This window comes from Elephas maximus, chromosome X, assembly GCF_024166365.1.
Source record: "Elephas maximus indicus isolate mEleMax1 chromosome X, mEleMax1 primary haplotype, whole genome shotgun sequence".
Classification (NCBI taxonomy): Eukaryota; Metazoa; Chordata; class Mammalia; order Proboscidea; family Elephantidae; genus Elephas; species Elephas maximus.
The window spans coordinates 45783755-45811329 of record NC_064846.1 but is presented as its reverse complement, the minus strand read 5'-3'; the positions used below and the strand labels follow the sequence as shown (position 1 = coordinate 45811329).

The 27575-nt window shown below is 39.8% G+C and overlaps 2 pseudogenes; one reads left to right on the top strand and one right to left on the bottom strand.

Annotated features, from left to right (window-relative positions):
• Positions 1-12251: 12251 nt before the first annotated feature.
• Positions 12252-13146, bottom strand: LOC126069380 (ADP/ATP translocase 3-like; annotated as a pseudogene).
• A 1-nt stretch (position 13147) lies between these two features.
• LOC126068687 (40S ribosomal protein S7-like) lies at positions 13148-22681 on the top strand (annotated as a pseudogene).
• Positions 22682-27575: the final 4894 nt, after the last annotated feature.

Here is a 27575-nt window from a genome sequence, read left to right as displayed (position 1 = left end):
CAATTAGAATTCTAGCAATTCAGGAATGAAAATTTCAACAAGTTCATTTTTTTCCTTTCCCAGAACATTTATTATAATGCATACTTTCAGAAATTTGCAGCTCACGTAACCAACCATCAACGACTTTCACCTTGACCACAGATTTATTTGTATGGAAAAACACAACAGCATTTACTAAGTATATGCAATATCTTCCACCTAATTAGTACCTCAGGGCAGGCTGTTTATAAACAGAAAACAATAGGGACATGTAAAATATCCCCAGCAGTACTCTCTGCATATTATCAGCTTTAGAAATAAGGAAGAAAGTTTGCATTTTAAGCAATAAGCCAGCTAGCTACCAGACTGCTATTAAGTACAAGGAATTCAACTAGAACAACTTGTGTTCCGTGAAGAAATAATACTGTGTAGCATCATACCCTGGAGAAATGAATGTGGCTCCCTTTACCTTCAAATCAGAAATATGTTTCGAGGGCAAAATGGAAACAAATACTATTATTTTTCCTTTCAATATTAATAAAAAAAAAGAATGTTCCTAAAATTTTTCACACTTGTTTCTAAATACAGTCTCCCCTGTGCACATCGCCCACCCTCCAACAATCACTTCCAAGTGACTACTTAGTATGCATTTACTGGGATCACTATAGAAATCAGCTTCTAGGCAGGAGCATTTGGCCCCCGGGGTCTGTAATGGGTTGCAGAGGACTGCACATCATCTGTCACGTGTAGATGAGGCTGCCATCTGGCGGATTTTCTCCCACTAAAAGCTAATAACATCAGTATTAGGTAAGTAAATGCTGCCACTTTTAGAAAGCATATACTTTTTAAACTTTTATTAAGTTCGTCTTATGATTTGTACTCAATGAGTGTCTGTTTCTTGTAATTGAAATATGGAAATCAAGTATACTAAACCTTCAGATTTAAAAGATAAAATATGTGACTTTTTCTTAGCAAATTTTCACTGAACAAGACTTTGTTCTGTTAATAATAAAAAGTTTAGGAGAGAATGAGGGTTTAACATCTAGAATATATCAAGAGTTCCCACAACTTAACAGAAAGACAAACGACCCCATCAAAAAACAGGCAAAGGATTTGAATAAACATTTCACCAAAGAAGAAATACAAATGGCCAACAAGAACACGAAAAGATGCCCAACATATTTAGCCATTAAAAAAAAAAGTTGCCATCAAATAGATTCCAACTCTTGGCGACCATATAAAACTGCCCCATAGGGTTTCCAAGGCTGTAATCTTTGCGGAAGCAGACTGCCACATCTTTCTCCTGTGGAGCAGCTGGTGGGTTAAAACTGCCAAGCTTTCGGTTAGGAGCCTCATTAGCCATTCAAAAAAAAAAAAAAAAACCTAAACTTGTTGCCAGCAGTCAATTCCGACTCATAGTGACCCTACAGGACAGAGTAGAACTGCCCCATAGGGTTTCCAAGGAGTGGCTGGTGGATTCGAACTGCTGACCTCTTGGTTACCAGCCGAGCTTTTCACTACTGTGCCACCACGGCTCCCTTTAGCCATTAACCCCCCCCGCAAAAAAATCAAACCCATTACTGTCTGGCCGATTCCGACTCATAGTAACCCTACAGGGGAAGAACTGCCCCACAGGGTTTCCAAGGAGCAGCTGTTAGATTCGAACTGCTCCCATTAGCCCTTAGGGTGATGCATATCAAAACCACAATGAGATGCCATTTCACTCTCACTAGGATGGCACTGGAGCCCTGGTGGTGCAGTGGGTAAGAGCTATGGCTGCTAACCAAAAGGTCAGCAGTTGGAATCCACTAGCCACTCCTTGGAAACCATATGGGGCAGTTCTACTCTGTCCTATAGGGTTGCTGTGAGTCAGAATCAACTCGATGACAACGGGTTTGGTGGTTTAGGATGGCATTAGAATCCTTATCCATTTCTGGTGGGAATGCAAAGTGGTACAGCCACTGTGGAAAACAGTTTGGCAATTCCTCAAAAAGTTAAACATAGAACTACAATATGATCGAGCAATTCCACTCCTAGGTATATGCCCAAGAGACTTGAAAGCAGTGACTCAGGCACTCGTACACCAATGTTCATTGCAGCACTATTCACAATTGCCAACAGGTGAATACAATCTAAGTGCTCACCAACAAATGAGTGGGTAAACAATGGAATATTACTCAGCCTTAAAGAGAAACGAAGTCCTGATAAATGCTACGAATGGATGAACCTTGAAAACATTATGCTGAATGAAGTAAGTCAACCACAAAAGGACAAATGCTGTATGATTTTACTCATATGGAATATCTATAATAGGCAAATGTATAGAGAGCAAAGTTTATTAGTGGTTACAAGGGATGGGAAGGAGAGAAAAGGGGGAACCACTGTTTAAGAAGCATTGAGTTTCTGTTCATGATAATAGAAAATTTGGCAACAGATATTGGTGATGGTTGCACAACATGACTAACGTAATTGATGTCACTAATTGCACATGTGAAAAACACTAAATTGGCAAATGTGTTATATATATATTATATATATATATTTATAACAATTTTTTTTTTAAGTCTGGAAGTAAGACCTACACCATAGCATGGATTCTGTTTTAAATGTTAAAATGACTTCTGGTGTCATATCCACCTTTACTTCATAGCCTTACCATGGGATTTAGGGTCAAGTACATGCCAGAAGGAAACCCTGGTGGCATACTGGTTAAGTGCTAAGGCTGCTAACCAAGAGGTCGGCAGTTCGAATCCACCAGGCACTCCTTGGAAACTCTGTCGGGGAGTTCTACTCTGTCGTATAGGGTCACTATGAGTCGGAATTGACTTGACGGCAGTGGGTTTGTTGTTGTTGTTTTTGACGTGCCAGAATTGTAAATGGCTCAATCTCTACTCTCATACAGAATGATTGTTGATTCAGATATCGCCACCCAACTTTTCCAGTTTTCTTTCCTTCCTTTTTCTAATGGAATTCTCTAAAAGTAATCTCCCACATACTGAAATATGACATCTCTCCATTACAAGGCATTATTACTGATTAAAATAGTGCACTGTGAAATAGTCACTTGTTCTATTTTACACATAGGCCAGTGCACTGAACTCTGTCCCATGGTGCACTGTCAGGGTCCACTATAGCGAATCCTGCTGACTATACCAATTGTGTAGACCAGTCCAGGGAGACTAAGATCACCCACCTCTGATGCCAAATTGTGTATGGATAACAAATCTCACTCCACGTGCCAGATGCATCCTATGGAAATCTCAGCTTCCCTTCCTTGTTTAGTTCAGGCCCCAGCTACCCAATGCAGTCCTTCTCATCCCTAGCTACTCGGGGCTAGGTCAGTGGGCACCAGCTGCAGGCTCGGGAGTCCAACACGACTCCCTCCACTTCGGATCAGCCGGCCCCAAATTTGGGGTTTTTGCTACTTCCTCAGAGTACCAGCTGCAAGACTCCCTCCACTTCAGGCCCGTCAGCCCCTTCTAATCCTTTAGATCCTATAATTCACTACAGCAACTCATAGAATTCAAAGAAAGTATCTCTTACTTGTTATAATAGTTTTAATATAACAAAAAAGAACACAAATGGTGAGACACATAGGGTGAGATCCTGAGGGGGTCACAGCATAGCGCTTCCATAATCCAAGGGGACATGCTACCCTCCAGAGGGCAGATATTTGCTCTTACCGACCAGAAAGCTCCCTAAGCCTTCTATTCAAAAGTCTTTATTGGCCTACCACGTGGCCATGATAGGTTACATAATGCCATGTGAAGCTTAGTTAGCATTGAGCCCCCAGGTGGTCCTTCTTGGGCTGGTGAGCCCCTTGTTCATTACCCTCAATGCTGGTCAAGCTCTCAGGAACCAAGACTAAAGGCCAAATGGCTTTCTGAAAGGTGATTCCACACCTTGCTCATGGTCGTTATCCAGCCATCTCACAACTATATATTATTTGTTTATCATAAGAGGAAACAGGTTTAAAAAAAATGGGCTTTGGAGTTATATTTGGATTCAAATCCTATCTCTGCCATTTTTGAGTTATTTCTCCTTCATGAATTAGTTTCTGAGGCTTATTCCTCAGCTGTGAGAAAAAAAGTGGAAGGAATGATACTGTAAGGATGGCACTGGGTCGCTGTAGTGATGAAAACACCTATCGAATGTTTTAAAGCATCTCGGTTAAATATGAGAGGGAGAGACTTCTTTTAGAAAAGTATGAACTTGGCCTTTATGTAGTCACCGTGCCAATCTGATTGAAAACAGTATCGAGCACAGCGCTACTCTGAAACACATGGGTTCACCATGAGCCATAATTGGGTTTGTTTTGTTTTTTGGTATCTACTTTTCCACTCCCAAGGTTTCGATTAACACTACCATGTGTGCATGAAACAACTTACACCAAAGCTAGTTAAAAATAAATTTTTTAAAAAAGCAAGCAAATATGCATGCATACATTAAAAATACCAATTTAATACAAATGTAGTGATTATTCCTAGGGGTATGATATCACAACTGCAAACTTAATGTTACGTGAACAGGTATTTGTGAATGGGGACAAAATTTCTTTAACAGTGAAATGATGCAAATAGTTCAGTATTTCAAACAACTCAGAAGTGAGGACAATGAGCTCTGGAAAGCTGTTAGATGACAAAAATAGGCTCTAGTGATGACAAAGATACTGATGTTGAAAATGCATGTGAAGAACTAAAATCATTTCATGAAATATTAGGGGCAAAAGCAATATAGCTAAATTAATATATTTATATAATGTAGCTTTAAATACTTATATTACTAAATTAAATTTTTAAATCCCATAAGGATGTATTTCACTTCCTTCATCTATATCCCTAAGAGTTTATGTAATCCAGTTGACAAGAAAGACTTTCGGTATCTTCTTATTGAGGTCTCTTTATGTTTAAGGATATGTAACACATGGCTGATAACTCTGAAATCTGTATCTCTAACCTAACACTTTCTCTTGAACTACAAACTCAGGTACCTAAATGCCTCCGAGATATCCATACTAGCATGTTCCACAAGAGGGCAGTGGCGGTCCAGTGGTAGAATTCTTAACCTTCCATCCTGCAGACTGGAAACCCTGGTGGCTTCAAGTGCTAAGGCTGCTAACCAAAAGGTCGGCAGTTAGAATACACCAGGTGCTCCTTGGAAACTCTATGAGAGAGTTCTACTCTGTCCTACAGGGTCGCTATTAGTCAGAATCGACTTGACGGCAATGGGTTATCCTGGAGACCAGAGTTTGATTCTCAGACAATGCACCTCAAACGCAGCCACCACTCATCTGTCAGTGGAGGCTTGCATGATGCTTTTGTGTTGCTGTGATGCTGAACAGATTTCAGCAGAGTGACCAGACTAAGACAGACTAGGAAGAAAGGCCTGGTAACCTACTTCTGAAAATCAGGCAGTGAAAACCCTATGGATCACAACAGTCTGATCTCGTTGTGCATGGAGTCCCCATGAGTTGGGGGCTGACCTGATTGCAGCTAACAACAACAACATATTCCACAATAAAATAGTAGAGCCAAATGTTAAGATGGCAAACAAAAGGTTAAACAGACTGAGTTCAATGCCTGACTCCATCATTTACCAGCTGTGTAACTTTGGGCAACTTACTTTTACTTTGTCCAAGCTTAAGTTTCCTCCTCTGTCAAATGGGGATAATAATAATGCTAACCTCTAAGAGTTATTGTGAAAATTAAATGAGATACATATCTAACACACTTGGCTGAAAGGGATCTAGTAAACGTTTAATTATTAAACAATATCTCATTGAAACCTGTAGTTTTCTCCCTAGTGTGGCATAGCTGGTAGCCCTTTTCTAGACTTGCCATACCTGAACTGGTTTTAACGTCTTAGCTACTGTAGATTAGCATGTCTGAATAGGGTACAATGAAACATATATTTGGAATGTTACATAATTTGGAATGTTACATAGTGTTACATAATTCATTCTATTTATATGGCAAATCGCCATAATGGAATGGAAAAATCAAAATACTTTGTGCCATTCATGTGGTATTTGTTGCATGTTACTCGATTAGGGTCCGTGCCCTGGAGCAGTCCAGCCAATGAAACATGCTCTAAGTCAGAAAGAGTGAGAGAGTTTATGAAGGGGATGTATCTATCCATCCCCAGGGACCCAGCAGCAACACAGGCTGTCTCTATGGAGTCCCAAAGAGCAATTTTACATTAGAGCTTATATAGACATTTACAAGGGTTAGAAGTGTCTTCCGTAGTTACTTGGTCAGAGGTACGCTCAAGAAGAGTTATTCGTTACAGGATAGTGACAAAAGATACCTGTGAGACATCTCTTTATTAGGCTAAAGATATAAGATACCTGGGCCCCAATTTTCCTGTGGGGGTTTTATGCCACACGTGGTCAGACATAAGAAAAGGTAATTTGTATCAGTTTAAAACAAAGAACAAAGTCATTGACGTTTGGATAAAACAAAGTCATTAACAGAGGTATGTGAAGGAAGCAGGCAGGGAAAGAACAACTTATAGGTTTATCATGGCCTTAGTTATGTCAAGCTCTCAGTTGCCCATTTTGAAAAAGGAGAAAACATGCTGGGGAGTATTGGAGTCACATCGCATAATACCACATAGCATGTGGTAGTTATTTTGCATATGTCATATCTTCCATAATAGATTATGAGCTTCTTGATAAAACAAACAACGCCTGAGACATTTTTATATCCCCTCCCCATAATGCGTATCACAATGCTTTGCACAGAGCAGGTATTCAGTAGATAGAAATCTACTTTGTTCTTTTACAATAAAAAAGAATAAATGCAAGCTTTCAGGCTTAAATATCCTACAGGTTGGGTATATTTTACTAGTCTTTTGGGTAATTAATTATGGTGAAATCTTATTGGAATTCTCATTTCCTCTCCATGTTATTTTCTTTAATCCTAGACCAATTTGATACATGTTCCAAACCTATGCATTTACACTAATTTATATAACTTGAATATGTACAAAATCATCACAGGCTGATATTATCTAGGAGTTTTGTAAATGTTTAGTAGCTTGGAAACACCAGGCATAAAAAACAGGTTTTAAAATTAGAGTAATGCTTTGGCAGGTTTCTCTTTCTCCTCCTTTTATCCCATCTTTTCTCTTACGAAGCATCTGATGGTGTATTTTGCAAAAGAAGTGGGCTATTGTGATTTGAAAATTTGTTACAAATGCTAAATCAAAACGCTTTCTTGAGGTTCCAAATCATTAACCTTCAAATTCAAGTACCTGACATAAGCTATTTAATATTAACATACTGACAGGACAAGAAGAAGCACGGATAGTGTTCAAAATTATATTACGAATATAAATAAGTCTAGAGCAGTATTTGAGGAGGCAAGGGGTAGGGGAGACAAAGAAAGTGAGAACATTAGGATACATTAGTGCCACTATTTCCCCTCTCCTCCTTACTGATTTGTTCTTCCTTTTTAACATTCGATTCATTTGTCAAATAAGCATTAACCCTCTGTTGTTGTTGTTAGGTGCCATCGAGTCGGTTCCGACTCATAGTGACCCTATGCACAACAGAATGAAACACTGCCACGTCCCGCGTCATCCTTATAATCATTGTTATGTTTGAGCCCATTGGTGCAGCCACTGTGTCAGTCCAACTCCTTGAGGGCCTTCCTCTCTTTCTCTGACCCTCTACTTTACCAAGCTTGATGTCCTTCTCCAGGGACTGGCCCCTCCTGATAACATGTCCAAAGTATGTGAGACATAGTCTCACCATCCTTGCTTCTAATGAGCATTCTGGTTGTATTTCTTCCAAGACAGATTTGTTCATTCTTCTGGCAGTCCATGGTATATTCAATATTCTTCGCCAACACCACAATTCATAGGCATCAATTATTCCGTCTTCCATTTTCATTGTCCGCATTTCGCATGCCTATGAGGCTGTTGAAAACACCATGGCTTGGGTCAGGCACATCTTAGTCTTCAAGGTGAAATCTTTGCTTTTTTAACACTTTTAAGAGGTCTTTGGCAGCAGATTTGCCCAGTGCAAATTGATTTCTTGACTGCTGCTCCCATGGGTGTTGATTATGAATCCAAGTAAAATGAAATCCTTGACAACCTCAAAATTTTCTCTCTTTATCATGGATTGCTTATTGGTCCAGTTGTGAGGATTTTTGTTTTCTTTATATTGAGGTCTAACCCATACTGAAGGCTGTGGTCTTTGATCTTCATCTGTAAGTGCTTCAAATTCTCTTCACTTTCAGCAAGCAAGGTTGTGCCATCTGCATGACACAGGTCATTAATGAGTCTTCCTCCAATACTGACGCTGTTTTTCTTCATGTAGTCCAGCTTCTCGGATTATTTGCTCAGTATACACATTGACTAAGTATGGTAAAAGGATACAACCCTGACGCACACCTTCCCTGACTTTAAACCATGTAGTATCCCCTTGTTCTGTTGGAACGACTGCCTCTCATTCTATGCACAGGTTCCTCATGAGCACAATTAAGTGTTCTGGAATTCTCATTCTTTGCAATGTTATCCACAATTTGTTATGATCCACACAGTCGAATGCCTTTGCATAGTCAATAAAACACAGATAAACATCTTTCTGGTATTCTCTGCTTTCAGCCAGGATCCACCTGACATCAGCGTTGATATCCCTGGTTCCACGTCCTCTTCTGAATCCAACCTGAACTTCTGGCATTCCCTGTCAATGCACTGCTACAACTGCTTTTGAATGATCTTCAGCAAAATTTTACTTGCATGTGATATCAATGATATTGTTTGAAAATTTCCCCATTCGGTTGGATCACCTTTCTTGGGAATAGGCATAAATATGGATCTCTTCCAGTTGGTTGGCTAGGTAGCCATCTTCCAGATTTCTTGGCATAGACAAGTAAGCACTTCCAGTGCTGCATACATTTGTTGAAACATCTCAATTGGTATTCTGTCAATTCCTGGAGCCTAGTTTTTCACCAATTCCTTAAGTGATCCTGGGTGACCCTGCTGGTATTTCAATACTGGTGGCATAGCTTCCAGCATCACAGCAACACGCAAGCCCCCACAGTACAACAAACTGACAGACTTGTGGGGGGAGGGAAGCAGACAGTCAAGGAAATGGGACCTTAGACAAAAGACAGGCAAAGGAAATTTTTTTAGGAAAAGGGACATCCCAGGAGGACAGCTATTCAGAGGGACTAAAGCCATTCAGATATGAGCAGAAGGACAAAAAGCAACCCATCTCAGATATCTTCAATTAAAAAAATGAAAGTTATAAATAACCTAATGTGTTTGAACATACAGAGGGGAAATCTATAGGTGTCTCGGGGAGACCTATTTAGGGATGAGTTAGTGACAGACTCATTAAAATAAACCTAAGCAAATGAAAATTATATAAAATGTGTGAAAACAATACTTTCATAGAAAAGGAGTAATGGTAATAATATACTCAATACATGGTTAAACTGTGAACAACTGTTGCCCAATTAGGGTCTGTGCCCTAGAGCAGTCAAGCCAACGAAACTTACTCCAAGTCAGAAAGAGAGATAAAGTTTATTTAGAAGGTGACACCAGTGGGAAGTCGGGCAGCAACGCAGACTGTCTTTATGGAGTCCCTAAAGATAATTTTACATTAGAGCTTATATATGGCTGTTGCAAGGGTTAGAAGTGTCTTTTTGGCATGTAGCCTGCAGAAGGCATGGCTGGATGAGTTATTTATTACAAAATAATTACAAGAGACTCATTATCAGACTAAAGAGATACATGCAGAACATCTCCTTATCAGGCTAAAGATATACATGCCAGATATCTGGACTCTAATCTTCATGTGGGGGTGTCATAAGTCACAGGTGGCCAGGCGGCCAGACAGAACAAAACAAAGTCATTAACAAAAGTATGCAGAAAGGAGAAGGCAGGCAGAAAGAAATTTATAGGTTAGTCATGGCGTTAGTTATGTCAAGCTCTCAATTGCCCATCTGAAAAAGAGAAAACATGTTGCGGAGTAATAGGATTGTACAATGTTTACATAGTCATATGATGGACTCAAACATACCAATGATCATGAAGATGGCAGAGGCCGGGGCAATGTTTTGTTTCTTTATACCTAAGGCCGCCATGAATTGGGGCCATCTCAAGGGCAACTAACAACAACGGTGATATGATTAATATGATTAGTAAATATTAATTTCATGAAAACTGTGATGTAAATACTTGGGGAAGAGAAAAACTGTGTGTATGTTGTTGTTGTTAGGTGCCATCTAGTCAGTTCCGACTCATAGCAACCCTATGCACAACAGAACGAAACACTGCCTGGTCCTCCACCATCCTCAGTGTTGTTGTTACACTTGAGCTCATTGTTGCAGCCACTGTGTCAATCCATCTTATTGAGGGTCTTCCTCTTTTTCGCTGACCCTCAACTTTACCAAGTATGATGTCCTTCTCCAGGGACTGATCCCTCTTGATAACATGTCCAAAGTATGTGAGACATAGTCTTGCCATCCATCCTTCTAAGGAGCATTCTGGTTGTACTTCCTCCAAGACAGATTGGTTCGTTCTTTTGGCAGTCCGTGGTGTATTCAGTATTCTTCACCAACACCACGATTCAAAGGTGTCCGTTCTTCTTCAGCCTTCCTTATTCATCGTATTCATCTTATGTGTTCATAAGAGAGCTAAATTTTCACCTTTTATAATAGAAAGTTAATAGATAATATCAAGGCATAGCAATATAAGCACATTATATAAAAACATGGTGGCAAATACCATAGGGAACAGCTAAAATTGTTCAAAGTCATTGCCTTTCAGGGGTGAGAATCAGGAATGGAGAGGGATATGGTAGAGAACTTGTTTTTCATTGTACTATCTTTTAAAAATCTATGCACATTGTATTAAGTCTACAAATGAATTTTTTCATGAATCATAAATTTTTGTACTTAGCTTAATTCTTCCCAGGTGCATTGTATGTGTGTTCTAATTTAGAAATCACAACTTTAAAAACAAGTAAAAATACTTTTGCCATTTTCTTAATTGTTGAAGAATAAAAATAAAAATCATTCCCATGACTTGTATCACTTGTCAAGTTCTCTAATTTCATTGCTCCCTTTGCTTATCATGGTCTACATACACTGCTGTTTTCCATTTCTGTGTTCAAACAAGTGAAACACTTTACCTGATGACCTGCCCACGATATACAATTTGCTTTGCTTGAAAGCCTACTCCTTCAGTCTTCTCCTGGTTGACTCCTTGTCTTTCAAGCCTCAGCTTAAATGTCACTTCTGCAAAGAAGCTCTCCCTGACCGTGCAATCTAAAATAGGTCCCCACCTCTTGCTGCTATTCCCTCTTGCATCATCCTGTTCTTCACTGCACTTTATCACAGTTTGTAAAAATACATTTGAGTACTTGTTTGTATGTTCCCACTAGATTGTAAGCTCTATGAGGGCAGAAAGCAGAGCAGTCAAGTGTTATCTGTGAACAGCAGGCCTTGCACATAACCAAAACCAAACCCATTGCTGTCGAGTCCATTCCAACTCATAGCGACCCTACAGGAAGAAGTAGAACTGTCCTACATGGTTTCTAAGGCCGTAAATCTTTTCAGGAGCAGACTGACACATCTCTCTCCCCAGTGGGTTTCAACCACTGACTTTTTGGTTAGCAGCGAAGCACATAACCACTGCATCACCAGGGCTCCTGACCCGCACATAGTAAGTGCTTAACGAATACTTTTTTAATGCATTTGTTTTTAAATGATATATCTGACAGTTATGAACAATGTTATAATCTGTAGTGTTTGCTGTAAGCAAAAATTAGATAAGGAGAACTGAAGGTAGTACAATTCAAAGCTTATTGAAAACTTGAATTTTTTTTAATAGAGTCCTGTTTTTATTGCACTGCAGTAGAATGCCCAGCGTAAAACGTCATCGCAGGGTTCCAGCTGTGTAAAAGAGGAGCTAGTGCTGACGTATATATGGGAGACATGATTCTGTAAATAAATGCTCGACATGACAGGGGAAGAAGGGTGACAGGCTAGTCTGGATTTGGGGTCTTCGGGTACCCCACTGTGGACCCACGATATTGGTCATGATCCCCCTACCCCAAGATAATACGTGAATCAGTGGTGCCAATGGTCAGACGTGGTTACATTGAGTCCCTTATGGCACATTCCCTAGCTCTCTAAGGATGTGATCTAGACTAGACAGGGACAAGGGGAGTTTCCCGAAGGTAAGTGGTCCGTATTGGCTGGGTGTGGGTTCTACGTGGTTCTCTGGCCCCTCTTATGTCCAGGCAGCGGCGCCAGCTAGATGACCTTTTTGAGCTCCTTGTAGAGGACCAGTACGAATGCCCCGCACATGCCCCTCAGCACGTTGGACCAGCCCGTGAAGAAGGCCTTGTAGCCCTCGTCCTTGAAGATCTTCCGTCAGCAGTACATGGTCCCAGTGTACATGATGTTGGCTCTTTTGCGCCCCGACTGCATTATCGTGCGTCACCGCACAGTGTTGAAGGGGTAGGAGACGACGCCGGCCACGGCTGTCACGGTCTGGGTGATCATCCAGCTGACCAAGATGTGTGTGTCCTTGGGGTCGGGGAGCATGCCTTTGGCCATGTCGTAGACGCCGAAGTAGGCTGCCTGGTAGATGATAATCCTCTCTACATGGACACGTTGAAGCCCTTTACTGGCCACGGATGCCGTCCGACTTGGTGACCTTCACCGAACAGTTTCCCGGGCCCTTGAATTCCCGTTCGGTGCTGGACTTGTTGATGTCGGCTGCCAGGCGTGTTCTGGCAAAATCCAGCGGGTAGACTAAGCAGAGGGAGGCGGCGCCGGCCACCGCTCCAGAGGCCAGTTTGCCAGCAAAGTACCGCTAGAACGGCGTGTGCTTGTCCACACTGCCCGAGAAGACCTGCTTGTACTTGTCCTTGAAGGTGAAGTTGAGGGCCTGGATGAGGAAGTAGCGGATGACGTTGGCCAGGTTGCCCCGCCGGAAGGACAGCACACCTTCCTCCTTGGGGATGCACATGGTGCAGTCCACGATGTCCTTGTACGGCTTGTCTGCCGCCATCTGCTTGCTGGTGTGCTGCACCTGCAGCAACAGCTTGACCCGCTCGATTGGGGCCATGGTAGTCTTGGAGATGGCGGCTGTGATGCCGCTCACCAGTAAGACCTTGGCGAGGGAGATGGCCTGTTCCGTCATGATGGCGGAGCGTGCTGCGGAGCGGGCAGAGAGCCAGCGGGGATGCACGAGGGCCGGGAGGGTGGGCGCCGCTGCTTGTGCCGCCGCTGCAGAGACCAAAAGGCGAAAATTTGAATTCTTGAAAAGCTTTTAAGTCATAATACCTTTAGTCTCATCTAAGCACTATCCCTCTATTATACACTATCTTCAGAGCAATGGCTGGAAATATGTTTTAATTGGTATTTTAAAAAAAAGTTGCCATGGCGTCGATTCTGACTACCCTATAGGCAGAGTAGAACTGCTCCATACGGTTTCCAAGGAGCACTGGATGCATTCGAACTGCTGACCTTTTGGTTACCCGTCGTAGCTCTTAAGCACTACGCCACCAGGGTTTCTTTAATCAGTCTAGTCACCTTTAATGAAACATTTTATCATTTGTAATTTAACTGATTATGATAATTTTACACAAAAGGAGTTGAAGTAACAACATCACTGATCCATCCAGGAGGCATACAATCAGGTTCATGTAAATGTCTTTTCCCTTTTCCCAAAATACTTGGTAATGAGATGCACAACTTAGCCTTGTACTGCCTGTAACAGAATTAAATGTTTGATTGAAGTGACTTATTACATACGCAAATGGTTTGTACTTAATGAAAGCATTTTATGGTTTCCAATCTTTGTCTATGTGTCCTGGGAAAGAAAATGAAGTAAAAATCAGAAAGGCTTACTTTAATTCTTTCAGTAACATTGTAGCTTCAGTATGATTTGTAGTGTAGTTTTCTGTAAACAGCAACTTCATGTATAGACAGGATTTGTGAAAATCTTAAAAGATAAGTTTTTTTTTTTTAAATGAAATGAGATCAGAGATGTAATGCATCTACCACAGCGCCTGGCACATTAGGAGTATTCTATAAAAATCTGTTTCTTTTCCTGCCTCTGAGGACCTAAACAGCGGTACCACAAAAAGCCAAACCCATGGAATCCAACTCACAGCGACCCTACTGGACAGAGCAGAACTGCCCCATAGGGTTTCCAAAGTGCAGCTGGATTTGAATTTGCAGACCTCTGGATTAGCAGCTGAGCTCTTAACCACTGCACCACCAGGGTTCCAACCAACTCTAATTCATTAAAGTCCATTAAAGCCCCAATTCTGTACTCGTACAGTTGATTTTCTTAACCAAAGTCTAACATTTTGATCTGATTTATTTTAACTCATTGTTTCTGCTCTTTCATATGTTCTTTATTTTTCTTCATATTTTTTGTAGCTTTTTAAATCTTTATTTTATTATCTCCCTTGCACCCTTAGGTTAATGAAGACTTTCATTTTACTCCCTGGGATCTTGAAGAAACTAGGCAACCTATACTGAACATTTAAAACATCATTGAAATAAAAAAAAATCAACCAATAAATTAAACCTTTTTCTTTATGGCACCCCCAAAATTGACTCTACTGTAGTATTTTTTTTGATGCAGGATTTGAGCAGACAGGAAAAAATTATTTCGGTGTCCCTAAAAGTAAGAATTACCATTAATAATATCTTGGATGGAGGAATAAAAGGGAGGGACAGCTTTTTACAACTTTTCAAGAACACAAAGTATCCACAAAGCAGAGATTAAAAACAAATGTTTTATAAGATGCAACTTCTCCACTTTGATATAAGACATTCACTATATAATAAAAAATACATATAAAAAGCTGTGATGCATGGAAAAAAAGAAACAGGATTCTTGCCTCACACAAGACACAAAAACAAATTCAAAATGAATTAAAGATCTAAATGTGAAAACTAAAACCATAAAATTCTTAGAAAAAAATGCAGGGGCAATGTTGTTGGACCTAGCTTTTAACAAGAGATTAATATAACAAAAGTACAAATAGTAAAAGACGAAATAAATAAATGGGAACTCATAAAAATTAAAAACTTCTGTTTATCAAAAGACTTTACAAAAAAAGTGGAAAGACAAGCTACCAACTTGGAGAATATATTTGGAAATCATGTATCCAATAAGAATCTAATAACTAAACTGTATATAAAACTTAGACACTAAACTACAAAAAGACAAATAACCCAATCATAAAATGGTCAAAGGATTTGAATAGACATTTCTCCAAAGAGGACATTCAAATGGCCTCCAAACACATGAAAAGATGCTCAATGTGATTAGCTATCAGAGATGTAAATCATAACCACAATGAGATACCATTTCATGCCCACTAGGAAGGAGCCCTGGTGGCACAGTAGTTAAGAGCTTGGCTATTAACCAAAAGGTCAGCAGTTCAAATCCACCAGCTGCTCCTTGGAACCTCTAAGGGGCAGTTCTACTCTGTCCTATAGGGTCGCTATGAGTCAGAATTGACTGGACAGCAACAGGTTTAACAGGATAACTAAGATAAATAATTAAAAAAAAAAGAAAACAACAAATGTTGGTGAGGATGTGGAGAAATTGGAACCCTTATTGATTGTTGGTGGGAATGCAAAATGGTATGGCCACTTGGAAAACAGTGTGGCAGTTCCTCAAAAAACTAAAAATAGAACTACCATAAAACCCAGCAATTCCAATCCTAGGTATATACCCAAAAGACTTTAATGCAGAGACCCAAACAGATACTTGTACACCAGTGTTCATTGCAGCACTATTTACTATAGCCAAAAGATGGAAATAATCTATATGCCCATCAACAGATGAATGGATAAGGAAAATGTGGTACACACACATACAATGGAATACTACTCAACCAGTAAGAGAAATGAAGTTTTGGTATATGCTACAATATGGATGGAGCTATTCTGAGTGAAATAAATAAGTAAAAGAATAAATAGTGTATTATCTCACTTCTATAAAAAGACAAGAATTGGCAAATATATAGAGACCAAAGTGGTTACCAAAGGTGGGAGGGAGGGGGCAAGGAGGGGTCACTGCTTATGGAGTACTGAGTTTTAGTTTATGGTTATGGAAAAATCACATTGACTAAGTGTAGGGTTGCACAGTCAATTAATATAATTGCTGTCAGTAAGTTATTCACCTATAAAAAGTTGAATTGGCAAAAGTTGTGTGATACCACTGGACTAAATCAAAAGCTAAGAAGTTTACCAAATACAACCAAACACTTTGAGGGACAGTGTAGCAGGGGCAGGGGTCTGGGGACCATGGTTTCAGGGAACATCTAGGTCAATTGGCATAACAAACTTTATTGAGAAAATGTTCTGCATCCCACTTTGGTGAGTAGCGTCTGCAGTCTTAAAAGCTGGCGAGCAGCCATCTTAGATGCATCAGTTGGTCCCAACCCACCTGGAGCAAAAAAGAATGAAGAACACCAAAGACACAAGGAAAATATTAGCCCAAGAGACAAAAGGAGCCACATAAACCAGAGACTGCATCAGCCTGAACCAGAAAAACTAGATGGTACCCAACTACCACCAACGACCTCCCTCACAGGGAACACAATAGAGAGGCCCTGGCAGTGCAGGAGAAAAGTGGGGTGCAGAACTCAAATTCTAGTAAAGACCAGACTTAATGGTTTGACTGAGACTGGAAGGACCCGAGAAGGCATGGCCCCCGAACTCTCTGTTAGCCCAAAACTAAAAACATTCCCAAAGCCAGCTCTTCAGACAAATATTAGACTGGACTATAAGACATAAAATGATACTCATAAAGAGTGTGCTTCTTAGTTCAGGTAGATACAAGAGACTAGACGGGCAGGTCAGGTCATGTCTGGAGGCAAGATGAGAAGGCAGAGGGGGCCAGGAGCTGGTTGAACGGATACAGGAAATACAGAGTGGAAAGGAGGAGTGTGCTGTCACATTACAGGGAGAGCACCAAGGGTCCTATAACAATGTGTGTGTGCGTTTTTGTATGAGAAACTAACTTGAGCTGTATGCTTTCACCTAAAGCACACAAAAAAGTGTAATAGATATATTCAAAATGACAAAAAAAAAAGAGTAACTGCTGAGGCTGCTTATGTACAACCAAAAACCTTACGGGATTTGGTTCTTTGGTTTGGAGGTTTAGGGTCATGGCTTGATGGGACATCCCAGTTAATTGGCCTAGTACCATGTTTAGTGCTTCTGTTCTACCCCTTAGTTTATTGTGTAGTGCCTGAGGTGTTTAAATCTTGCAAGAGGACATCCAATGTACAACAGTTGATCTCTATTCACCAGGAGCAAAAGAGAAAGAAGGACAGTTAGGAACAGGAGGAGGAAATGGAATGTGTGGCTAATTGCCTCCATGAACAACTGCCTCCCTTGCCAGGAGACCAAAAGAACTGGACGGTGCCTGCCTATCATTACTGAACATTTTGATCAACGATTCTATGGAAGAATGCTGATTAAAAGCAGGAAAAATGCAAAACAGAATTTTAAAGTCTCATGAAATCCAGATTTTCTGGAGACATGGAGACTAGATGAACCCCCAAAACTATTGCCCTGATATAATCTTTCAACCTTAAACCTTAAACATATCACCTGAAGTCTTCTTAAAACTGAACAATAGTTTAGCTTAACTAGTAAAAAGTGTCTGCCTTGAGTGTTGTGCTCTTTTAAGAACTGTGTATACGGGATCAAATTCACAACAGCAATTCGAAAGATTAGATAGGAAACTTAGGGGACAGTGAGTTATGATAATGGGGAGGAACAACTAGTAAAAGGAGGGTAAGAATGGTTGTACAACTCAAAGAATGTAATCAATGTCACTGAATTGTACATATAGAAACTGTTGAATTGTTGTATGCTCTTCTATGCATATTCTCAAAAACAAAAATAAATTATTTAGAAAAAGTCTGTGATAATGATAGAAAAATTAAAGAAATAAAACTGAACACAACAGTAGGCACCTAAAGGATTCCAAAAGTGTGCTCTGTTTAGAAGATTAAGAAGAAACATTCTGGTTTATCATTTTTTAAAATTATATTGCTTTACAAAGAAGTTTCTTGAATAAACTGAATCCATCGAAGGCCAGTGTAGCAGGGGCAGGGGTCTGGGGACCATGGTTTCAGGGGACATCTAAGTCAATTGGCATAATAAAATCTATTAAGAAAACATTCTGCATCCCACTTTGGAGAGTGGCATCTGGGGTCTTAAACGCTAGCAAGCAGCCATCTAAGACGCTTCAATTGGTCTCAACCCACCTGAATCAAAGGAGAATGAAGAACACCAAGGATACAAGGCGATTACAAGCCCAAGAGACAGAAAGGGCCACATGAACCAGAAGCTACATCATCCTGAGACCAGAAGAACTAAATGGTGCCCGGCTACAACCGATGACTGCCCTGACAGGGAACACAACAGAGAACCCCTGAGGGAGCAGGAGAGTAGTGGGATGTAGAACCCAAATTCTCATAAAAAGACCAGACTTAATGGTCTGACTGAGACTGGAAGGACCCTGGTGGTCATGGCCCCCAGACCTTCTGTTGGCCCAGGTCAGGAACCATTCCCGAAGCCAACTCTTCAGACATGGATTAGACTAGACAATGAGTTGGAGAGGGATGCTGGCGAGGAGTGAGGTTCTTGGATCAGGTGGACACTTGAGAGTATGTTGGCATCTCCTGCCTGGAGGGGAGATGAGAGGGTGGAGGGCCTTAGAAGCTGGTGAAATGGACAAGAAAAGAGAAAACGGAGGGAGAGAGCCGGCTGTCTCATTAGGGGGAGAGTAATTGGGAGTATGTAGCAAGGTGTGTATATGGGTTTTTGTGTGAGAGACTGACTTGATTTGTAAACTTTCACTTAAAGCACAATAAAAATTACTTTTTAAAAAATATATTGCTTTATATTATAATGCTGATGCCATCATTGTAGGTTCATTGTCAAAGTGAGACAGGGACAGAAGGCTGGAGAGCCTCAAGGCCGGAGTAACAGGCCCGTTGATCTGGGACTCTATCCTGTAGGGGATGTTGTAAGAGAACCGATACATGCAGCCCGTGATGCACAAAGTCTTACATATCTTTCTCAAGTTGTTTTTCAGGACCCCATTATGGGGATGGCGTCCTGCATATCTCTCTTGTAAGTTGTTTTTCAGGACCCCACCATAGGGGGTGGTGTGGCAAGATAACCCACATCCTGGACTCTGACGCATGAAGTTCCACATGTCTTCCCTACAAGCTGTTTTCCAAAGATGAACAGAATCAGCCGATCCCCGGGGCATGCGCAGTGATAACGGGTGCGACCTTAAAGTCTTGTCAAGTGGCCACTGAGACTGCGCAGCGGTGACGTGACATTGTCCAAACTGACTCCACCTTGGATTCCAGATGTGCGAGCACCTAATGTCTTAACCCCTTTATTTCTCAGAAGCCCCACCTTTTTCCCCAGAAAGCAATGAATAAAACATGAGATCCTTCTCGCCTAAAACCTCATAAACTACAGGAAAACTTCCATTCAGGGAGAGACTGGAGGCTAGCATAGGCATAAGCCCCTCTCCATACCTCCCTCATGAGACTTTGTTTTTTTTCTTCTTTTTTTCTCTGTCACTAATAAACCTTTGTTCATGTGGAACTTGTGAGCCTCTCCTGGTCATTCTTGGTCAATAGACAGCAAGAACCTAAACAGGACTTGGTCCCAAGCTGGGGAGCCTTTTCCTGCAACAGAATGATGAATCAGCGTAGTGCAGAGGAGCACTGGACAGGTATCAGAAATATCGAATTCAATCCTTAGCTCTGCTATTATCAGTATAATCCTGGGAAAATCACAATCTACTTGAATCTCTGTTTCCTGTTCATAAAATGAAAGAGTGGTTCACATAGTTTCTTAAATATAAATGTCCACAACCCATTGGTCAGCCTGTGAATAAAAAAAATAATCTACCGTTGGGAAAAGCATAGGAACTATGTTGTATTAATATTCATATTCCCCACAAGGCCTAGCATGATACTTAATAATTTAATTCTCTGAGTTGAGTTTAGTTCAAAAAACATTTACTGAATATTGACTAGTTGTCATGAACCGTACTAGATGCTGAGAATTCAGAGAAGATTTGGAGATAGTCTCTATCTTTTAGGATTTTACAGTTTTGAGGTGGAGGAAAACATATACGTGATTTTGACATCAATAGTTATGACAGAGGTAGGCAAAGAATGTTATAGGCACATAACGGGCACACCTTAGGACGGTCAGAGAAGACTTCCTGGAGGAAATTGTTGCCCTACTGAATTTTGAAGGACTTTTTAACCACATTGACGAGGAGGCAGAGGAACTACCAAGAGTAAAAGCAAAAAAATGTAAGAGTATGAATAAGTTAAAATGTCATGCATGCCTTACAACTTCCTTCTGAATGAGTTTAGAAATAAAATAGATCCTTAGCTATATAAAATGAATATGAGTGTGTACATTTTCACCACAATAAAAAAATGAATATGAAACAGCCCTGGTCATAAGAATAATTAATGCTGCTTTATTTTCCATATTTCCTTTAGATTCTCAGCAATAGCTCCATGTTTATTTTACCTGGGCAAATATGTATGATATTTCTTCTAAAATGCATGCCAGAAAACCTGGGTCTCATACGTAATAAAAAAAACTGTGAAAGATTTAAAAAGGGGGAAAAAAGATTACTGGGTATCTTATGGAAAGCTAGACATTATCTAGCATACCTTTCTGGGTTATCTGATTCCATAACAGCCTGTGTCTTTCATTGGACTAAAAAGAGCCCTGAGAATCCTGACTCAGTCCACTGGTACAGTCTAAAAGTTATCTAAGCAATATCTGGTCAGAAACCTCGATTCTACTCTCTGAACTGGCAATTGTGTGAGGTATCTGGTATAGTCCTTTTCCTTGAGATTGTTCTTTGTTGAAGACTCAAATTCTGGCCTTTAGTTTACAGTAGAACCTTCAGGCAAGCTTTAGAGTAAAACAAGAACATTAAGTGATTTAATAGGTGTGGCTAATTTATTACTGTAACCTATGCTATCATAAAGGAGAGGATTAAAATTCAGTAAGGAGTACAGTATGTAACTATTTCATAAGAGTTTTGATCAGGGTTATCCCTGAGGGTAAAATAATATTATTGACAGGGAGGGCATTGACAAATCAACAGGGACTTCCCAAAAAGCATATAATTTCTGAAATATTTATAACCAGTAAAATCAGTTACAGTCAAGCTGATCCCGAGTCACGGCAGCCCCAAGTGTGCCAGAGAAGAACTGTGCTCATAGCGTTTTCAATGGCTGATTTTTCAGAAGTAGATTACCAGGCCACTCTTCCAAGGTGCTCCTGAGTGGTTAGCAGCAGAGCGTGTTAACAGTTTGTACCACCTAACCAAAAAACAAAACAAAACACAAACTCATTGTAGTCGAGTCAATTCCAACTCATAGAGATGCTGAAATATTTATATTAGTAAAATTTTACCAAAATAAACTTAACCTAGGGAAAGCTGGGTGTCTCTTCTGATCTGACAACTCTTCCTATGCAACTTCTACAATAATAACACATTAAACAAACCCAATTATTTCCGCCATCTCATTTCCTTAGGTGAAAGAACAAATCTTTGTGATTTGTCAGGGGCCTTCTGAGAAATCTCAGTGGTTTTAGGAATAAAAGTTTTAGTTTGAGGTATAATAGATATCCTGAAGTTTTTATTTTATTTATTCTAAATTTAGGAATCAATTTTGAGAGGACGAAACTAAGTTGTTAGAGGAGACTTGTGCACTAATTAAGATAGGATCGTGAGCGCCTGAGACGTAATACCTCCTTACCTATTTAACCAAAGTAAAAATAAGGCATTTAAAACTAAATACAGGCTCTTCTATGTCTGCTCTTTTCTGTCGACATAGGGAAAAGTACCTTTTGGAGTCAAAGTGAGAGCAGAGAGCTTTCCTCACTGGAAAAACGCCAGTTCAGTTCAAGTGAGAGGATTGTAAAGCCAACGGCGAAAAACCAAAAAACCAAACCCATTGCCATGGAGTCGATTCCGACTCATAGCGCCCCTATAGGACAGGGTGGAACTAAGGAGTGCCTGGTAGATTCGAACTGCCGACCCTTATGGTTAGCAGCTGTAGCACTTAACCACTACATGACCAGGATTTTAAGGGCAAAAAGCTGGATGAATTTGAGTCTGGCATATCTCAGGCTCTTCTTGAGCTGGAGGTGAACTTGGATCTCAAGGCTCAGTTAAGAGAGCTGAATGTAACAGAAGTCAAGGAAATTGAACTTGATGGTGGTTGGAAAGCTCTTTAATCTTTTTTTCTGTTCCTCAACTGAAATTTTTCCAGAAAATCCAAGTCCAAACTAGTGAACTGGAGAAAAAGCTCAGTGGAAAGCATGTGTCTTCTTTGCTCAGAAAATTCTGCCTAAACCAACTTGAAAAACCTGTACAAAATATAAGCAAAAGTGTTCCAGGAGCCATACTCTGACAACCCTGCACAGTGCAATCCTTGATGACTTGATCTTCCCAGGTGAAATTGTGGGCAACAGCATCTGTGTAAAACTGGATGGCAACAGGCTTATAAAGGTTCATTTGGATAAAGCTCAGCAGAACAATGTACAACACAAGGTTGAAACTTTCTGGTGTGTATATGAAGCTCACCGGGAAAGATGTTAGTTTTGAATTCCCAGAGTTTCAATTGTAAACAAAAATGACTAAAGTATCATTCACAATTAAAAAATAAATAAATAAAAGCACACACACACACAGAAGGTAACATTATTGTAAAATGTTAGCTATTTCATAAGTGAAAAGCATTTGCTCTATGTTTTTTTTTTTAACTTGACCAAAAAAAATAATCAAATCAATTTAAATCATAGAAAATTGTTCTTGTAAACCACGTAATTTCTGCTATCTAGGCAGATTACACAGAAGGTAAAGAGTGACCTTTCATATTGTAGGTATAGGCATTAATTAATAAATAAAGACAGCAAGACCATCTAAACTGAGGGAACATTGTAAACATTTTAACATATTTCATAGCTTCTTTTAAGACTCAGTATAAAACAAGGCAAACAAAATTCACTTTTCAAGTTCTGTCCTTCTTTATGGTATTTTAAAATCTCTTAGAGGGTCTTCGAGGTCAAAGCAGTTTTCGTAATACAGTCTTTTTTATTCTCATCCTCTCACGAATACACACTGCAGTTTTGCACAGGCTATTGCAACATTAAATGAAGAAGCAGATACAAGGATCCAGCTGTCTTCTATTACCCAGATACTAAAGTTGTCATCGGGTACTACCATCTAGTCGATTCCAACTCATAGTGAACCCATGTGACAGAACAGAACTGCCCCACAGGGTTTTCTTATTTACTTATTTATTGTATTTTAGATGAAAATTTATAGAACAAGTTAGTTTCTCATTAAGCAATTAATACACACATTGTTTTGTGACATTGGCTGCCAACTCCATGACGTATCAACACTCTCCCTTCTCGACCTTGGGTTCCGCATTACCAGATTTCTTGTCCCTTCTTGTCCTTCTTGCCCCTGAGCTGGTGTGCCCATTTAGTCTCAATTTGTTTTATGGTCCTGTCTAATCTTTGGCTGAAGGGTGAACCCCAGGAGTGACTTCAGTACTGAGTCAAAAGGGTGTTAAAAGTTTTTCTCAGTCTCTGTCAGACCAGTAAGTCTGTTCTCTTTTTGTGAGTTAGAATTTTGTTCTACATTTTTCTCCAGCTCTGTCCAGGACCCTCTATTGTAATCCCTGTCAGAGCAGTCTGTGGTGGTAGCCAGGCACCATCTAGTTGTGCTGGACTCAGTCTGGTGGAGGCCGTGGTAGATGTGGTCCATTATTCCTTTGGACTACTCTTTTCCTTGTATCTTTAGTTTTCTTCATTCTTCCTTGCTCCCGGAGGGGTGAGACCAATGGAGTATCTTAGATAGCTGCTCGCCATAGGGGTTTCTTGTCAATAATCTTTATGCTTAACCTTTGCACCATCAGGGATCCTTAGAAATTAAAATAAAATTTTTGTTTTGAAAAAGTTATTTTTCATTAAAAAAATAGGTTAGTCATGTTAACATATGTTGAAAGTTACTAAAAATAAAATCTACTCCCAACCCAGAAAACCTTTCCATAAAAACAGAACAGAAGAAGAAGGTTTTATTATTGAATAAGCATTAAACTAGAAAGTGATGCATCCCAAAGGAACCCTGGTGGTGCAATGGTTAAAGTACTCTGTTGCTAACCAAAGTCGGAGGTTCAAGCTCACAGCCGCTCTGCGGGAGCACAATGTAGCAGTCTGCCACCATAAAGATTCACCAATTCCGACTCATACCCACTGCCCTCGAGTGGATTCTGACTCATAGCGACCTTATAGGACAGAGTAGAACTGCCCCATAGAGTTTCCAAGGAGTGGCTGGTGGATTCAAACCGCTGACCTTTTGGTTAGCAGCCTGGCTTTTAACCACTGCACCACAGGGCTCCATAACCCAAATTGTAGCCTACATAAACAAAAGGTCTTTGGGGTTCTCAATAATTTTTAAGAATGTAACCAAAAATCAAACCAAACCCGTTGCCATCGAGTCAAGTCCGACTCATAGTGACCCTATACGACAGAGTAGAACTGCCCCATGGGGTTTCCAAGAAGCGCCTGGTATATTTGAACTGCCTGCTTTTTGGTTAGCAGCTGTAGCTCTTAACCACTATGCCACCAGCGTTTCCGAAGAATGTAAAGGGGTCTGGAAACTAAAAAGATGCTTTAGGGAAAAAAAAAAAAAAACTAAGCACATACACTGTTGTAATGCTATGTAACTTATTCATTGAAAAGTCTCAACCACCTATATTAATTATAACTCAATTAAAGTAATCCTTTTCTATTTTAAAGAGAAAAATGCAGGGTGGATAATTGGGAATTGTCTGGCAGACACAAGCATCTTAATAGACTAGCATAGCTCAAGAATAAACAGGACAGAACTTTCTATCTAGGGTCACTCTGAGTCGGAATTGATTTGCCAGCAACAAGTTTGGTTTTTAAAGTGGCAAACATTAACACATTCATTAATATGACTCTAAGATACAGCTTCTCCATAGCACTTAAAAAGAAGCAAATGCACAAAAAATTGAAAGTATGTAGTTTAAATTAAAAAAAATGTTTTAATATTCTATTTTACTTAGAAAGTATCTAGCTGTCCAATGATTACTTATTAACTCAATTTAGTGTCAGTCCAAGATTCAAGTTCCTTAAAGATCTTGGAAATTATCTTCAAGCTGATAAACTTACCAGAAAACATTAAAAAAAAAAAGTTGCCATTGAGTTGATTCCAACTCATAGTGACCCTATAGGACAGAGTAGAACTGCCCCACAGGGTTTCCAAGGAGCAGCTGGTGGACTTGAACTGCCGACCTTTTTGGTTAGCGGCAGAGCTCTTAGCTGGGCTCCAAAACATAACATAGTTGCTGTTAAAATTAAAAGTTTATTTATCAGAAACAAAATAATAATGATGAAAAAAAGTAGAAAGAAAAAAACTTTAGAAACAATGTCAGCAAAGTTACAGTTCATTTGTCTTTGGGATTCACCTTCTGGGAGCCAAGGAAAAACCTCCCCAGGCTTAAACAGCCCTATTAGTTGCACACCTCCAGAAAGTTGCTTCCCAGCCATGTGATCTTGAGCATACAGCTTAACTTCCCCAGTCTGTTATCCCATCGGGATGGTGTATAATTAAACAGGATAATGAATATGAAAACTCTTAGTAAAACTGTGAAGTGCTATACAAATATTAGTTATAAATATAAGAATCAATATGATTAGTAGAGAATATAGCATCAATATTAAATATAATTTTAAGTTACGTATTAAAAAAAGTCAAACCCCTTGCCATTGAGTCTATTCTGACTCATAGTGACCCTACAGGACACAGTAGAACTGTGCCATAGGGTTTCTAAGGAGTGATTGGTGAATTTGAACTGCAGACCTTTTGGTTAGCAGCCGAGTTCTTAACTACTACACCAGAACTTTAATCTTTCCTGCTTTGTTATCAAATGACAGAATATTTGCTCTTAAGAGTTATAGAGTGTGGACCTAAGAGAAGGGAAGTTCCAAGATCTTCTAATCTGAATTTATTATTTTCATTATAAATGAGGAAACTGAGACTCTCAGAAGTGATTTCTTTGAGGTCATATAGGTAGTTCCTGGCAGGATGGTGTGATGTGCAGGATATGTTCATCTATTTATTGTATTTCTAAAGTAATCTATCAGCTAGAGGTTGTTTTGTAAAATACTTTTAGGATTATATTTTAATAGTTAATGTATGTCTTTATCAATCCACATTTAAGATATAGTTTCCACAGCATATTGTGCTTTATGCTATAATTCAGAGCAATTGAGGCATTGTAGATTTATTCATACGTAGAAGCCATAAATCCTGCATTTTATTAGAACAGGTAAAATTTTGAATATTTTTGTCTTTGTGTTTCAATAAACATTCATGCGTTATTCCTGTTGTTAGACAGAAATTACGATTATGCTCATGTTTTATTATTCATCCATGATCCTTCTACATTTATTATTAAACTGTGGCTTCAGTGTATCATTAATTCATGAAATTGGGATAGCAGCATATCACTCCTCAAAGACACTTTTATCTGTGTCTTAGTCATCTAGTGCTGCTATAACAGAAATATCACAAGTGGATGGCTTTAACAAAGAGAAACTTATTCTCTCACAGTCTAGTAGGGTAGAAGTCTGAATTCCGGCATCAGCTCCAGTGGAAGGCTTTCTCTCTCCTGGCTCTGGAAAAAGGTCCTTGTCATCAATCTTCCCTTGGTCTAGGAGTTTCTCAGGTGAAGGGACCCAGGGTCCAAAGGACGGGCTCTCCTCCTGGGTGCTGCTTTCTTGCTGGTATGAGGTCCCTTTCATCTCTCATAAGAGAAAAGGTGATGCAGGCCAAACTCCAGGGAAACTCCCTTTACATTGGATCAGGGATGTGAACTGAGCAAGGGTGTTACATTTCACCCTAATCCTCTTTAACATAATCTAATCTTGCCTCATTAACCACAGGTGGAGATTAAGATTTGCAATACATAGGAAAAATTACATCGATCACAAAATGGAGGACAACCACACAATACTGGGAATCATGGCCTAACCAAGTTGACACATATTTTTAGGAGACACAGTTCAATCCATGACACTAAGCTACACACTTTAAAAAAAGTGTGTAGAGATAATCCTAAAAGCTCTTCTCAGCCTAAATTGTAGGCCTAACTCATCTTCAATTCTTTTCTTCTTTACAAGAATTTCTCCTTACAGCATCTCTTCTGTATGTATTCACAGGGCAAAGAACAAATGAACACTAAAGTGAGATTTTAAGGAGGAAATACAGAGAACTGTGTAAGGAAATAGAGTGGACAATGATTTTAATAATGATGCGGTGGTGGTAGGAAGAAGAGTACTCTCCAGAAACTACCTCCTCTTGTACTTCCTTAAATGTAATTTATCTGTGGCATTTTATCATGGCTGCAACAATGGGCCTAAACATAGCAATGATTGTGAGGATGGCGCAGGACCAGGCAGTTTTGTTCTGTTGTACATAGGGCC